The sequence below is a fragment of the Papaver somniferum genome, chromosome 5, assembly GCF_003573695.1.
Source record: "Papaver somniferum cultivar HN1 chromosome 5, ASM357369v1, whole genome shotgun sequence".
NCBI lineage: Eukaryota > Viridiplantae > Streptophyta > Magnoliopsida > Ranunculales > Papaveraceae > Papaver > Papaver somniferum.
The window spans coordinates 147,397,528-147,413,746 of NC_039362.1; the positions used below are offsets into that span (position 1 = coordinate 147,397,528).

Below are 16,219 nucleotides of genomic sequence, written 5' to 3' on the forward strand. Positions count from 1 at the left end.
AATACTCTCAGAATTAAGCCGCTATACAAAATCTACACCAACTTCGTATAGTTGAGACCAAGCAACTACCCATAGTTCACTTAGTTTCCTCAATATCCCTGCGCTTCCGACTTCGATAAGTGCACGCACTAGAACAATTCCTTTGGATCGTATTCCAGACAGTAAAGGAACAACAAATCTGTTCGGTAACAACTCTTTTGATTCTTTCAAGATAAAAATATCTCAAGTCATACGCAAAGGATCTTACGTTCAATCCAATAAACTCCTTTGCCTGGTTAGATCAATCTATCCAATAACTACCAAATTAGTCAAGTTTAGATTTGCAATCAATTGATATAGATTCCAACAAAAAACTATAAAGTGATGCCGATCTCGCACAACTAATAAATCCGATTCTAGTCGGATCCCAGCCGATCAAGGTTGTGCACACCCAAAGACATGAGAACCAAATAAGAAATCTTCTTTGTCTTCAAATCTTCTGTAATCTTCAATAAACATCTGGACAACATCACTTGAATCTCTTGTGATCAATCACACACAGAACGAAGTCTGTTAACAATGGATTATCACAAGACGTCTTTAGATCTACAACAGTTCTAAAGATCCCGCCGATACTTCGACATAGTTTGAGTGAATCTTATATCAAAAGACAATATTCTCAAGAATAAACAAACTAGGTGCAATCAAATTTTCAACAACTGTTAGTCAATCAAATCAATCGAAAACTAATAACACTGCAATTATCTAGTTTCCTACCAACATTACTCGCAGAGCTTCTTGATCCCACAAAAGTCTTTAAACGAGCGGTCGTAAGAGATTTCGCCTAATTAGGTTACTTTCCTCTCCAGATAGACGGCTCCACCATAAACAACAAAAAGATGAAGTTTTCTCGGCTCTTAGGATAGTTTGCTAGAAATGCAAACTTATGTATTTATAGACCAAGGAATTTCCAAAACCAAAAATATTCTCAAAATATGCAATAAAAAGCAAAATTCGGTTTTCATAATTACAATAAATGTTTGTCAAAAACTCTCAATAGAAAATCTTCAATTAGCAAGTGTACATTACTAATTATTATTCTCTAGAGATGTGCATTTAATTGCTGGTAATTAGAGCATATAAAACCAAAAACCTTAACTAAAAGATAATCAAATTATTTTGGCACATGATCTCCTTGAGTACTAAGGAATGTATTTGAACAATAAATGATAAGAGTTATTGTACGTGTTCAAAGTATAATGACATCTTTTCACTGTAAATCCTCACTCATATTAACATGGATTTACATTCTTGGAATCGGTTATACCACACTTCCAAACAAGTTTAAAATTGATGAACCTACATTCCAAGATCACTATGTGATTGATCAAATATCAAATCACATACATGGGTTAAATCGGTTCTACCAATCACTAGGATCGGTTATACCTTAATATAGAAACACTTGTGGTCGGTCACACAAGTTACCAGGATCGGTTACATCAATTACCAGGACCGGTTACCATATGCTCATGGTATTGCTTGTGATTGGTCACACAAGTTACCAGGATCGGTTACACCAATTATCAGGATGGGTTGCACCAATTACCAGGAATGGTTACACTAGTTACAAGGATCGATTACACAATTTCTCTGTGACCGGTCACACCAATTACTAGGATCGGTCACACCAATTACAAATATCGATCATACCATCGCATGTGATTACTTAGGATCGGTTACACTAATTACCAAAACCTAGTCATACCAAATCATAAGTAAGACATTGTTATTAGTTATACCAAGATACATAACAAAGTTACGATCGGTTCTACCATCTCACACATATTGGTAATATAAAGATATGCAATGAATAACCGTACCAATAAGCCTAGTGATTTCCCTTTCGATTCATAAAACAAGTTCACGAATGTACTTCCTCTAAAAAAATGTAAAAACATTGTTTCCCAGGATGAAATCTTCACCATAACCCATTCACATAATCAAAACAATATATATACGATTATGTCGATGTCATATCTATGAAGTTCAAAAGATAAGCGTTATACTTCGTTGTCTAATTCCCTAATACTATGATCATACAAATATGACTCTCTCACATCACTAGAGTAATATATACATTATGTACAATATATACAGCTTCGCAGTTATGTTTTCAATATAACACGACTTGAAAGATACGTTATGGATGAAAGCGGTTCAAGTCAATATTACTAACCTCAAGAGGAAGGATGATGTTATCGTCGTAGTTTGCTTCTTCTTCACTTTCTTCAGGTCTTTAGAGTAATACTTGTATGTCCCAACATTCCTAGACTTTCTAGTCTAACCTAAATGAAGTTGACTATAGTATACAATCAAGCGACTTTAGATGAGTTTTGAGTCACTAAAATATGACAACCAAACTTGACATACCAACGCTTGGTGAGTTCAACCGAGCAATGCTCTAACAGGATGAACTCTATCTACATAAGCATGACCAACGCCTGATATTTCACTAAACATGATGAACTCAGAAAGTCCAGAGTTCATAAAAGAAGTACAAGCATGAGAAACGCTTGATAGTTCACCAACATGATGAACTCTTATGAAAAAACAACTCGAAAGTCTAGAGTTCATAAAAAATGATGAACTCCAACTACATAAGCATGACCAATGCCTGATAGTTCACCAACATGATATACTCTTACGAGAAAACAACTAGAAAGTCCAGATTTCATCAAAGAGGATGAAGTCTATCTACATAAGCATGAACAATGCCTGTTAGTTCACCAAACATGATGAACTCTTATGAGAAAACAACTTGAAATCCGGGGTGCCGACTCTTCTTATTGGAGGGATTTTTGTAGAGAAATCGATGTTGTTTGAAGAGAAAACCGATGTTGGTTCACAAGTTTCCATACATAGTCTTCTCTGGATTTTTGTAAAACTCGCGTGTTTGTTTTCTTCAGACCTTGGATAAAAATGGTGATTCCAAATATTTGGAGAAATTGGTAATCGATCATAGTTGTTATTTTTCGTTGATATTTTTGGGAATTTCTTGTACTCAATCAAGTGCATGCTCAAATTGGTTCAACCTTCAAATCCACTGTTTGTGATCGATCAAATCCATTGTTTGTTCTCAATCACTTTCAATGCTTCCTGAACTAAACCTATACGGCAGATGTAACACGCCTCTATAAATTGATTAATCATTGCAATTGAGATATTGATCATAACTTTGGACGGTTCACTCATCATAAGATTCGTTGTATGGATTCAATAATACTGACCCTTGAGCATCTGATATGGTACTAAGATGAAACATAATATTCAGATGAAACGCAAATCTTTTATTATACTAAATATTTAGTAAGTTAGATTGAAATTTGTGATCTGAAATATTTAAAATTTGAAATTTTTGGATTTCAATTGAATCTCTTGGAATTTTTTAATTGAATATGTGGATTAATTTATAAACGAAGCAACATCTTATCAACTGGTATTAGTACTACTAGTTTCTCTATTTCAAGAAGAAACTTCTTCAATAATGGTGACTCAAGGTAACAATAATAATGATCCGATCCAAAAAACGGCAGAGAAAAAAATTGGGATTGTATTTGGAATGGCAGTAATCAAGGAAATAGATTCCAAATCTACTTGTTACTTCTGATAGTGATTAAGATTTTTGTGGTCAAGATTTATACTAGTCTTGGACAATTACTCTGTATTATCATTGAGTTTTGGAGAGACGATGGCTGTAATTTTTTCTAACTAAACGAAGAAAAATAAAAAGGAGTTAGAAAATCAAGAAGGCGGTTTTGCCAAGTTTTTTCCACCAATTAGTATAGCCGGAATGTGCACCCCGGTTTTAGAGGGGTGCACAAAATTGGACTCAAAGCTTAGAGTTAATTAAAGAAGATGAATTCCATCTAAATAAGCATGACTGACACCTGATAGTTCACCAACATGATGAAATCCTATGAGAAAACAACTAGAAAGTCCAGAGTTCATCAAAGAAAATCGATGAACTCCATCTACAAGATGAAAAACGGTGAACTCGCATTTATCAGAAGAACATGTATTTAAATATCAAATTCATATTTCCAATACTAAATTTGAGATTAAGTTAAGATTTTTTTTTTTTGCGTTGTACCTTTAATTACTTGAGGATGTTGCTCCGGTGTTGTTTGTGCAGTTGCGTCTTCTTCAACTACAACTGATTGCTTGTCTTTATCTGAAGACTTCTTTGTGGTTTCTTCATTAGGATTTTATCGAAGTTTTCTGGTTAATTGTTTTGATGAAATCGATTATGTTTTTAGTCGATTAGGGTTATTTCTGAAAGAATATTATGGTTTTGATTAGTCGGTTGGTTTCTTTATGGTTTCTGTCTCCGATCTGAAATAGAAGTGAAACAGTTTTCTGGAGACGAGAGGAATAAATAAAATGAATATGGGAAGGTATATCGTTTGTGAAAAGGCTATAATAGTTAAGGGAGGATCTTTTGGCCATTTTTAATATTTCCAAATAATTATGAACCAATGAAGCCAGTCGATGACCATATTGATGAAGGCCCGAAATTTCCCCATATTTTTATACATACTTCCCAACAAGACGTAATCATCAATATACTCTCTCAATCCCACTATTAATTGACCTACTTTAAAATTGATTATCTCCCCTCCTTCAAAACACTAAGTCATATGAGCTCCACGTCGCACGGTGAATGTGACACCCCCCTCAAATTAAATTAGATAAAAGTTTTGGACATTGGTAAACATGGTGATGACACTTGGCCAGACTCTATTAGTCAAAACATTAAAACTTGGATTACACTCTGCTTACACCATGTATTTAACTAACTGTTTATAATACCGTTAACGAAAACGAGGGTATACAACACTTATGTGGGGATTTACACCTAATTAATTGTTTACACTTGGTTTACACCAAATATTTAACTGGACGTTACTCACGCCGGTTAAGTATACAAAACTTCCGTCAAACTGTAACCCCTCACTGAGATACCAATTAGGTCGAGAGAAAGGAAATAATTTCCAGTTTTTTTTTTTTTATTCGTGTTCTTTCCAAATTTCATCCTACTGTTGCAGATAAAAGATTTTGATCGAGAACATGGGGTCGCTGCTGATCAGCAGGAGGGTGTATGGTTTGCTTTAATAGGAAGATGAGCAAGAAAGAAGCTCAAATGATGTTCTTGGAACCTAGAGATTAAGAGGGGATGAAGTTTCAAATGGATTCAGTCAGTAATTTTTCCAGGTTTTGAAGTTCCATTAATGGCGGTAGTGAAGGTTTCAGGTAGGGTTTTTTGGTATGTTTTCGATTTTTTATTCAATTAAGCCTTTTCAGGTAGGGTATTTTGGTGTGTTTTTGTTTTTGATTTAAGTTTGATTTTTAGGGTTTAAATCTCAGCACCAATTTGGTTCAATTAAATGGAAACCCTAATTTTGGCTAAGAAACGAGAAAAAAAGGAAGTAAAATCGTGTTTTTTTATTGAAAATCAACTGATTACTGACAGATGCATAAGAATTTCCTCCCTAAATCGTGTTTGTAAGGGAGAAGGTATTTACCCTCTGTGGAACTTATATATTGTTGTTTATAGTAGGCCCCTTGGGTTATATATAGAAGTACATTCCGTTCTTTTGATTAATACATGACAGATGCATAAAGATGTAAAATTGATCATACTTATGTTAACAATTCAGGTACAATTCAATACAAATATATGAGTGGAAATCAACAGTTGCCAACAAGGTATGTTTGGTATGCCCTTTTGTTCATTCCATCTGTGGGAAAATATTACCCATCCATGGAATTAAATTATTGGTACAGGGAAGGAGATGCAATGGATTTATAAATCACTAGGTAGTTCCAGATATGAAACACCAATAAACTGCACATCATGTGTTTGTAAAAATGTCTGAACCACTTATTTATTTTTGCGCCTTTTGTTTTTCTATCACCAAGGAAACCAGTCGAGATGAGTCTGCAGCTTGAGATTGTCGTGGATGGTCTCAGTTGTTGTCAAAGATGAACTCAGGTGAAAGAATGGATGTTGTGGTTGAGAGATGAACTAGGAGAGACGGAGATTCAAATTGTGGCATGCTGCGAAGAAGTAACATGTACTGGAATAATGGTGAGATCTCATTGAGTAAACAAATCAGTTGAAGACCATGTTGCTGCCATGATTTGTGTGGGATGTATGCAAAGAAATTTGGATGGGTTTGAATGATTTGCAGGGAATGAGATTTGAAATGACTTGGATATCAACAGCAGTATTGCATCTACAACATCAGCAGAATACACGCGAGGCTTTTGAGAATGAGCCTAAGTGAATGGATCGATACCAGTTTGTGGTTCAAAAGTATGCATTTCTGTCATGGGTTTCTGGGCTATTATTGAACTGGATTTTACGTTAAAGACGTGGAGAAGCAGATGAATGGTTGCCGCTGGTGATGGTTATCTGTGAGAAACTCTTGGAACCGATGGGGAGTTATGAGAAGAGTTTATTGCTGATGGTAATGAATGAAGGTCTGGGAGCAGAGGGTTTGGCTCGGAATCATCCATCGGCTTCTCTGTAGGTATTTTGATCTTTTTGGATAAATCACAGGTATGTTTGATCTTTTTTTGGGTTCTTAATTATAGTTATGATGTTCATATTTGATCTTTTTGGATTAATCACAGGTGACCGACTAGTTTATTTGTTTTATTTGTAAGTGCAGACCGAAATCTCAACTATCTGCGGCTCTTGGTGTTGCATTTGAGGGTATTTCCAGTATGTGGTTTGTTGCTTAATCATTTTAATTCTCTTTCTTATTTCAGGGATTCAATTTTGTTTTTCTGGTGGATATATTTTTTGCGCCTCTGGGGTTAGTCAGTTCATTTATTTATTTATTGGATTTTTTTTGCTTTCCGTATGGACAGTAGTTGATTCTCTGTCTCTTTTTTAGTATGGCGGGGGAAATCTGTTGTTCCAAAAAAAAAAAAAGGTGTGCGCTCTTGGTTTTCAAAAATTACATGTGTATCTGTTGTTTGTTTCATTTTCATTCTCAATTGGGGTGTTGTACTTATGCCAAAACCTCTCAGGGCCTGATTTATTTAATCTTATCCGTGAGTTTGTTTGACTTGTTATAGGTATTGCCTCCTATACTACCCCATTATCCTCTTATTACAAGTGAGTAGAAAGGATGATATGAGGGATCTTCTATTGAAGATTAGAGTGATTATTATGCATTTTATTCTATATTATCTCATCATTTTTGATTAAAAGTTATGTTTCTCAGTTTGTAAAAATGTAATATAGCATGTACAAAATCAACATTTTATTTGGTTACTTGAATTCCTTTCGCTAATTTCCAATGTCCTTTTGGATCTCAAGTCATTTTATTTGGTATCGTCTGCTAAAATATTTGTGATTTTTAGAGTAATGCAGATTGAAATATGAATACCCGGTCAAAACAAAATTAATAGTACATAAAATCTTGACATTCTATTGTAAGTTGATTCTACACTGATGTACTGAATGTTTCAGGATTCATTTGCGAACAAAGTGGGTGGAAAAAAATATCAACAGCAGTTGAAGTCATTGGCTTGACATTTTAATACAACGGTGAGTTCTTCTTCTTCCTCCCTTGAATCCCTACCACCATAATAAGTTCGTGGAAACAAAGGTATCAAGCATATTTTTTATTTCAGTAGTTTTTGTAATGAAGTGTCGATATATGGACAGCCTCAGAAATATATGTACTGATGCTCCTGATTAGGACGTGGCATGAAAAACTGCAGTGCCCGACCAAAAAGTAGTACCTATGAATGATGAATTTGATGCCATCATCATGTTTAAACGAAGTCTTAACTAAAATTTATAATACACTTGCCAAGATTGTGCTTTACCTTTTCGATTCAGATGTTGAATTTGTACAAGGTATTCTCTTTTGTTGATTTGTGATGGTTTAATTTGTCGTGGGACTTCATAGTTCAGTTTTTCAATGGTATGTTGAAATTATGTTTAAAATTTTAGGTGTTGTTTTAAAGCGTTTCAATCATATGTTTCCATTGATATTTGGTTTCCTTGCCTTCATGGATTGGTAGTTTTTTGAATTTTTCACTTCACCATGTAGGCATGGGTTACATGTATCTGGAAGGGAGCAAAAGGTGATGGTGTAGAAGCAGATATTAAAGAAGAAAGAATTCAATCTTGCATTTAAGTTAAATGTATGCCACCTATTAGAATTTTATTCTTCATGTAAACTTTTGATTGATTATACAAAAACTCATATCACACTCATGACAAAAAGTTGTTATTTGAAACTCATATCAGTACCATTGTAAACTTTTTCAAACGGGTATAATGGGCTAAAAATCAAAAATCCTAAGCATCCATCGCTAGCGGGATGGGCAGAGGCGAAGCCGAGCCACATCAAATCAAAAATCCAAAAATCATAGATTAAAAATGTATCACAGCGGGGCGGGGTAAAGCCCCGCGACGCCAAATCAAAAATGCACGACGGGGAAAAATTAAAAATGTGGTTAAAAGAAAAAGATGCCCGTGCTACGGGCGAAGCCGAGCCACAAAAAAAAAGATTATAAGCATGTATCGCGAAAGGGGAAAGGCGATGCCGAGCTACAACGCTACACCAAATCAAAAATTCTAAGCATGTATCAAGATCGGGCGAGGCAAAGTGATTTTCGGGCCCCGACGGTTGCATAGCACGGGCACAAAATCTAGTAGTTCAATTAATATCGGGACGGAGTAACCGAGGTGGGAAGATCGAAGAGATAGCACCACGCTTGTCTTAGTTTCAACCTTTGGTTTACACCACACCTGTCGACTTTGTATTGGATATCTATCATTTCTCGATACGTCCAGTCACATAGTAAAATAATTTGTGTACTAAGTGACTCCCACAACCCACCCGCCACGAAGAAACAACAAGTTTCATCCGAGAATACATGAGTTTTCACACGTACCTTCGGTGAGGTTTTCGAGAGGAATTGAAATTTAGGTTTTAACTTTACTTCACAGTCAAATTCAAGAAGCAAGTTTCATATAATAATACATCCCGCAGCAAATCGCTATCTCTAATATTCTTCGGTGAGGGTTTATGAGGAATTGAAATTTAGGTTTTAATTTCACAGTCGTCAAATACTCTAGAGATTTACTGCAAATTAAGGTTAGGGTGAGATTTTATTGAGAATTACAAGGTTTCGATTTCACATTCAAAGATGCACAATTCTGGAGCTGAAATCCCTAACCAGGTAGTAATACTTTATTAGATTTTGCTGTTGTTATTTTTGGTTGCTCAATTTTAGTTCTATGCGAGATCCCCAATGTATTAGTTTATACTAACCCTAACCAAACCTAATATGTGTTCTGCAGATGGATACTTCTCACCAATCCGACTTTACTTATCCGGTTCATATAGTTGTTCCTTATGAATGGGCAAATCTAGAGGATCTTGTGGCGAATTATCGGCTTCTTATTAATGCGGCCACCACAATGGAAAATTTACTCGAACAATTCTCACTACCCAAGGCTGATTTAACTTCTCAACATGGTCTACTAATTGTCAATCTCTTAGTGCTCTCTTTGATAAAATCAAAAAGGGTCAAACAGAGTTCAGTAGTTATATCAAAGGCAAATAGGTAACTCAGCCGCATATTGAGAGTGAACCTGGTGTTTTAATTACTGAGGTGATTGGTGGGGATAAAGATGGCAGTGATGAGAGGCATAATGAGAACAAGGAGACTGAGCCGGATATTGAGATTGATCGTGGTGTTGAGAGCGAACCTGGTGTTTTAGTTACTGAGGTGATTGGTGGGGATAAAGATGGCAGTCATGAGAGGCATAATGAGAACAAGGAGAATGAGCCGGATATTGAGATTGATCGTGGTGTTGCGAATGCGAATTCTGTGTGGACTGATGAGGAGCAAGAACATGTGGTGACTGTTAACACTGGAACTATTGATTCAGATTCTGAGACAGATTTTAACAGTTCCGATGTTTCCGTTTCTACTACGTCACTGTCTGCTAGCGACTTTGAATACGTTGGAAAATTGTATGCAAAAACCCCTTCTCCTCCTCCTCCTGCTCCTGCTCCGACTCCGAGGTGGAAATTCCGGGAACGTTGTCATAGACCCGGATTTTATAGCAAGAAAACCTCTAGCACAAAGAGAGGTCGAGGTCGAGGTCGTGGTAGGGAACAAACTGGAAGGGGCGTTTTAATAAAAAACACAGCAAAGAAGTTTAATTGGGCTGAGGATTTGAAGCGGCGGCAAGAGTATTGGGATTGACAAAAGAAGAGGAAAGAGGATATGGGTGAGAAATTGAGGAGGCGGAAGAGGCGTGAATATTTGAAAGCACTCACATTGGACAAGTTGTTGGATGAGAGGTATCACGACAAGAAACATGAGAAGTTTGAACAAATGAAAGAGAAGGAAATAGATGAACAGAGAGATAAGCAAAGAGATGAGCAAATAAAAAAACAGGAGTCGAAGAAAAAGAGGGAGGAAGATGAAAGAACAAGGAAATACAAAGATATAGATGTGCATGATAATGAGAGGACAAGTTCCTTCATGTACGATGCTGATAATGAGGTGGAACCTACCCCTGCTGAGCTTGTAAGGGAGAACGAGGAGAGAGAGAGAGCGATAAACCTGACAAGAAGATTAAGATAGGGCTAAACGGTAACTGCATTCACGATTTTTGCTTTCGTCAAGCTAATCCTTTATGATGTTGCGGGTAACATTTTTGTTTGTGCAATGTAGGGATCGATAAAGTGGGCATCTTATATGCTAAGGCAATCCTTGAAAGGGGTGATTTGGACATCGTAGCCATCAATGATCCATATTGCAACACTGAATACATAGGGAAACTGCTACCTGGAAGTAAAAACATTCCTGTGTTCAATTCCTGGTATGTTTTTCTTTCAATGTTGTTTTTCAAATTAATTACTAATAGTGCAGTGTAAATTATCAATTTCTTTTTATGTTTATATTAGGAAACCAGACGACATCCCACGGGGAACTGTTGGGGCTGATGTTGTTATTGAATCAACTGGCGTCTTCGCTGATTCTAAGAATGCATCTCTACATTTGAAGGTCTGTTCTTTTTTCCGTTTCTACTTGTTTTTTTTTTTGCTTGGTTTTCTAACGATCTTTAGATGAGTTAAGTTTGAGATGCTGTTTTGATTTCAGCATGGTGTTAAGAAGGTGTTTATATCCTCACCTAGGAAGGATGCACCCATGTTTTTCATGGAAGTTAATGGGAGATTGTATAGTTCGAAACTGAATGAGGGTGATGAGACAATCGTGAAAGTCATCAACCAAAATCTCGAGCACCTGAACAGTGAAGAACCGGGGAAGCAAGCGGTCCAGTCTTTTAGAGTTCCCGTGTTACTGACTTGAATGCAAGGTATGCTACTAACTGTAACAATGATGTACAATTTCATTTCTTGGTCTTTCTATTCTAGTATGATTCAACTATATAAAGATTTAAGAGTCTGCCACCAATGGAAAAAAAGAGAGGTGAAGAATACTTTGCTAAAGGCGTTTTTCCATCTATTTGTCTGCTGGGCTTGTGAACTGTTCCCAACTTTTGTTGATCTAGGAAAACCTTACAGAACACTTTGGTTTGTGTTATTTTCGGCAGAAATAGGAATACAGACAATAGAGAAAATGGTAGGCGCATTAATTTTTGATAAAAAAAGATTAGAAAAAGCAAAATTTCATTTCTTAAGATCGTCTTCACACATTTTGTATACCCTACTATCTTTAAATGCCAGTCTTCTTTAAGAACAAACTTCTTATTGTTCATGATAACCATTCCACGGTGTCTGTTGTAATATTTCGATTGCGGTAAATAAGAGTTCGTTGCTCGGACTTGTAAAGATTTAAAAATAAAGATATATACAGAAAATATGTCACAAGATCAAGAGGAACCAGGATTCAGGATTCCAATGTGTTTCATATTCAAGTGGCTCAGAAAATAATCCTAGTCAATTATAGCTCAAAATAAAACAAATATTAACTCTATCTTTGCCAAATTAGATTTCATAAAATGTTACTTGTATATTATAAGCATGACACATCAAGAATCCCTAGGACTAAGCATGTTCCATCAAACAAAATCACAAGTAATTAATTGAAATCATAAATCAATTAAAATCGGTGCAAAAAGTGAATTAAGAATTATTTAAATAACCACATGGCTGAAAAACAGCTTCCTCCGTCATCCCAGTATGGGATTTAGCTACTCATAATAATCATGTTCTCAAAATACATACTTGATGCTCAAAATATGATTAAAAGAGTCAAAAATATAAAACAGTGAAACTACGACCCTCTATAAGCGTCCAGAGAAGAACGATACCAGGGAACTGCAGTAAAGTAACGACACTCCGCTGCTGCTGTTGATCCTGCGGAAAATAAGACTGCTCTGTGCAGTCTGTTCTTCGTGTTCTTCAAGGTCCTCTAGTGGCAGCAGCAGGTGGGAATTGCTGCTAATCCTTCTTCTTCGCTCCTCTGCGTCCCAAACCTTCCCCAAACTCTAGATAAACCTTCTCTAACTTCTCTCCACCTCTTATATACTTCACAGCTCAAAGAAATCCCGATAGAATCTCTTTATTTCTTTCTTCCAAAGTCTCGGAAAATATTTCTCCTTTTCTGTTCTTCACGCGGCTTCTGGGTTTATCAAAACTGCTCAAAGCTATTCGTACGCGTCTGTTAGCTATAAACTTTCCACCAAACTCTTATCAAGACTTGAACAGGACCTAGTACGTAACTATCCAGCGTAAAACTCTCACAAAATCTTTCATAAAAATCCTTGAAACTGGACATAACAATACGTATCCTGTTTGGACTTTGATCGCTTCTCCCAGCCATTCCAGCCCAAGTTGATCGATAAAATCACTTGCATACGGTCTGTTTAGTCTTAACAGGCCTAGCCCAATTGATTTCAGGGATTTAATCTCCCTCAAAACCGCCCAGAAATCCAACAGCAAATTATCGGACGTGAACTTTAGTTTTCCCGCCAAATTCCATTATTTGAACTTTGAATGTGGTGTCCCCTTAACCAGACTGGGAGTCCCTTTAGCATATGCCTTGAAATGGGGTGCCTTTAGCAATTCTTCTGGGATGTTTTCCGCACTTTTTCGGAGTTCCTCCGGGGTATTTCTGGATGTCTCCAACATACTTCTGGGGTGCTTCCGGGGTATTTCTGGGGCGCTTCCGGGATGTTATCTACGGAGGTCCAAATGCCGTATTTTTAGCCAATTTCGCCGCAAAGCCTTATTTTTCCAAAAACACCTACAAATAAATAAAATAACCAAATAAGTATGGAATCGAGCACTAACACTATATACAATTGAGGTATATTAGACACATAAATGCGTCTATCAGTGTCAACATCTTTCTGTCAAGGAAAACCTTTCCCACTTTAAACAACATTTTTTTGCACTCTAAATGATAACATAATACATGCATAAACAATTCAAGAAGCTTCTTCGTAACAATTCTTTGATGTGATGTCTTGTCTCTATGGGCAATCTTTTCACCTCACTTAGTCAAGGGTACAGTTAGCATTATACCAACACCGGAACTCCATCATTGAAATTGCTGAATGCTTGTAAATTTGAGATTTTCTGCTGTTAATTTTGATATGATCGTCAAAACTCTTTTATAGTGGATATTATTTATAGGAGCAATAATTGTTTATATGGTAGCTTCATTTATATGTTGTCAATGATAGTTGGTGTAGCTTCGTTAAGATGTAGAGCATGCCTAAGGTCTAAATCTGAAGATCGCTCGTTTCCACAAAGTCAAGTAGCAGCATCGTCTGATGATCCATGGTCTAGTAGTTTGAATTTATTATAATATTAGTTTGAACTTAGAGAAAAAAATAATAATATAGGTAGAGGAAATGTTAACATATACTGTTCTGGATAATACATCAAGCTACCTGTTCTGGATAACCTATGCTCCCCATTGACAACCCTGGAAGATATTATAGCTGTCATACTTAATGGTACTCATATAAGGAAAGAGCATCACAGATTCAAGTAATTTTATGATGCTATGCAATGTCTTTAACTTTACTGTTGAAGTTTCTGGTTTTTAACTTTGAGATGTTTATTTTTTATGAACAAGTTGTTGCAGGTCGACTTCAAAGAGGAGGATGAGATTTAGGTCATGTTTCACATGATTGCAGGTGGCTACGGGAAAGAATGCATAAACCAGTTATGATTTTTTTTTCTTTCGTAAAACTGTAGGCCTTAAATCAAGGAAAGGGTGGAGTTTAGATACTTAAGTACATGTTATCTAGTAGTACTTTGGCTACTCTATGTTGCTTGTGTACTTGCCCTTCTGTTGTACCCTTCCCTCTGTGTTTTTATAAGATTCTCTTATTCACAATTAGCTTGCAGCAAACTAACAAATGACTGAGTGATGGAAGTACAGCATGGCCCCTGTAGAGATAATATGAAAACTAGTAATGTGCCATTCTTAAAGATTGGACATGGTGAAAAGTGAAAACTAGTAATGTGCTTTTCTTAAAGATTGGGCATGGATCTGATCCCCCAAGGGCAACTATTATGGTATGGATGTATAATCATCCACGACTCAAGGAGAATCCCTAAAAATAGGATGGTTAGAGCAATCATAGCGGGCGAGTATCACCAAATATTTGGTCAAAAAACGAGACACAACGGACAGACTATCGATAAAATCCGGACAAAAGATCAAATCCCAGACTATATTTGGTCCAAGACCAAAACCAAATATAGTCAAGCGAACGTATAGTTAACGCCCCACCACCAGGCGGGTGTATAGTTAACGCTCCACACCAGGCGTGCATAAAGTCTCTTCCCCACACCAGGCGTGCTTTATACCTCCGCCCCATATATATATATATATTTTCTTTTGGGTGGGGCGGGGTTTATACCTACGCCCCACTCTTTATTTTTGTTCACTTTATATGGGGCGGGCTTTATACATCCGCCCCATTTTTTTTTTTTTTTTTTTTGGAATCTTATAGGGGCGAACGCATAGTTTACGCCCCACACCAGGCGAACGTATAGTGCACGCTCGACCAAATTTAGTCTTCTACCCGTAGCATCGCACACCAAACTAAACTCAAATTTGATCGTTTTTTTTGGTCTTTGATCTTTGGTTATACTCGCACCACTGCAGTTGCTCTTAGAGACCTTTTTTTCTGCATGTGAATAAGATAATTAAAAAAGAAGAAGTCTGGATTACAACATTGGTAGAGCCATCCAATACGGAGGCTTGGTTAACTCTACTGATATCAGATTTAACTACTGATATATGGTATTGAATACAAGTTCAAACACTTCAAAATTTCCACAATGTTGGGAAAAACAACACCCAACAAATCAAAGACAATTAATCAATCAATTGCAAGATATTTCTCTCACCTCTGTCTCCTCTCTTTCTCCTCTTCCTTTTCGAAAAAACCCTAGAAAAAATCCTGCTCCCATGGCGGCTAATCCCATTAGAGAGTAAATCTTAGGACAACTTGGGGGCGAAAGTTAGATCAAGGGGTCTATTCTCTATGGATCTTTCTTGAATCGATCTTTCTATGATCTTTAATGCCTATTTGTTGTTGAGTTGCTTGTTTAATCGATATATCTAGGGCCTTTGCTGCTGTTGTTTGCCAGTTCAATCTCTAATTTCAGTATTAATTCTTGTTTGCTTGTGATGATTCTCTTTTCTATTCTTGCTTCCTTTTTTTCTTTCTCTCCTTCTCCTATTTCTTCCTTTTGCTTGTGATCGGTGATTTGGATCTGTAACTTGGGGTTTGATAAGATGACTTATAAATTGATTCTCTTAAAATTAGGGGTTCATAAAAATGGGATTTTTGAACCCATAAGGAAAATGAAAATCCTTGATAATTTTCTTCTGTTTCTTTCTCTCTGATTTTAATCCGGCATCTTTAGTATGATGTGTGCTTCGTCTATCCTGTATCTTCTCTCCTGTTTGATTTCTTCTGCGTTTTTAGTTTTTTGTTAGTTAACTAAGCTATCTTGTTCAATTCTGTTGCAAAAGTACCTTTCTTCAAAACCCTTGCCCTTGTTCTGATGCTCTAAAGGTTAATTTCTTATGGTTTTAATGGTAATCTGCCTTCTTAATCCCTGAGTATGTTATTTGCTTGTTTTCAGGTTAGTCTTGAGATTTTAGTAGAATAGGTTGATTTTTATTTGTACCAAAT

General features: G+C 36.4%; 2 long non-coding RNA genes across 6 annotated transcripts; both read left to right on the forward strand.

Annotated features, from left to right (window-relative positions):
- The first annotated feature begins 5,069 nt into the window (after positions 1 to 5,069).
- LOC113283130 lies at positions 5,070 to 8,308 on the forward strand. 4 transcript variants are annotated; one of them, XR_003327349.1, is made up of 7 exons: positions 5,070 to 5,292; positions 5,700 to 5,748; positions 5,962 to 6,604; positions 6,717 to 6,863; positions 6,945 to 7,168; positions 7,526 to 7,603; positions 8,115 to 8,308. It is a non-coding gene; the product is annotated as an uncharacterized LOC113283130 (long non-coding RNA). The 4 variants fall into 4 exon arrangements; XR_003327348.1 differs by having other exon boundaries at positions 6,945 to 6,983; XR_003327346.1 differs by having other exon boundaries at positions 6,717 to 7,168.
- A 644-nt stretch (positions 8,309 to 8,952) lies between these two features.
- On the forward strand, positions 8,953 to 14,403 carry LOC113283131. Of its 2 annotated transcripts, none has more exons than XR_003327351.1 (6): positions 8,953 to 9,252; positions 9,374 to 10,680; positions 10,762 to 10,909; positions 10,995 to 11,094; positions 11,191 to 11,407; positions 14,140 to 14,403. It is a non-coding gene; the product is annotated as an uncharacterized LOC113283131 (long non-coding RNA). The 2 variants fall into 2 exon arrangements; XR_003327350.1 differs by having other exon boundaries at positions 14,149 to 14,403.
- The last annotated feature ends 1,816 nt before the right edge of the window (positions 14,404 to 16,219 follow it).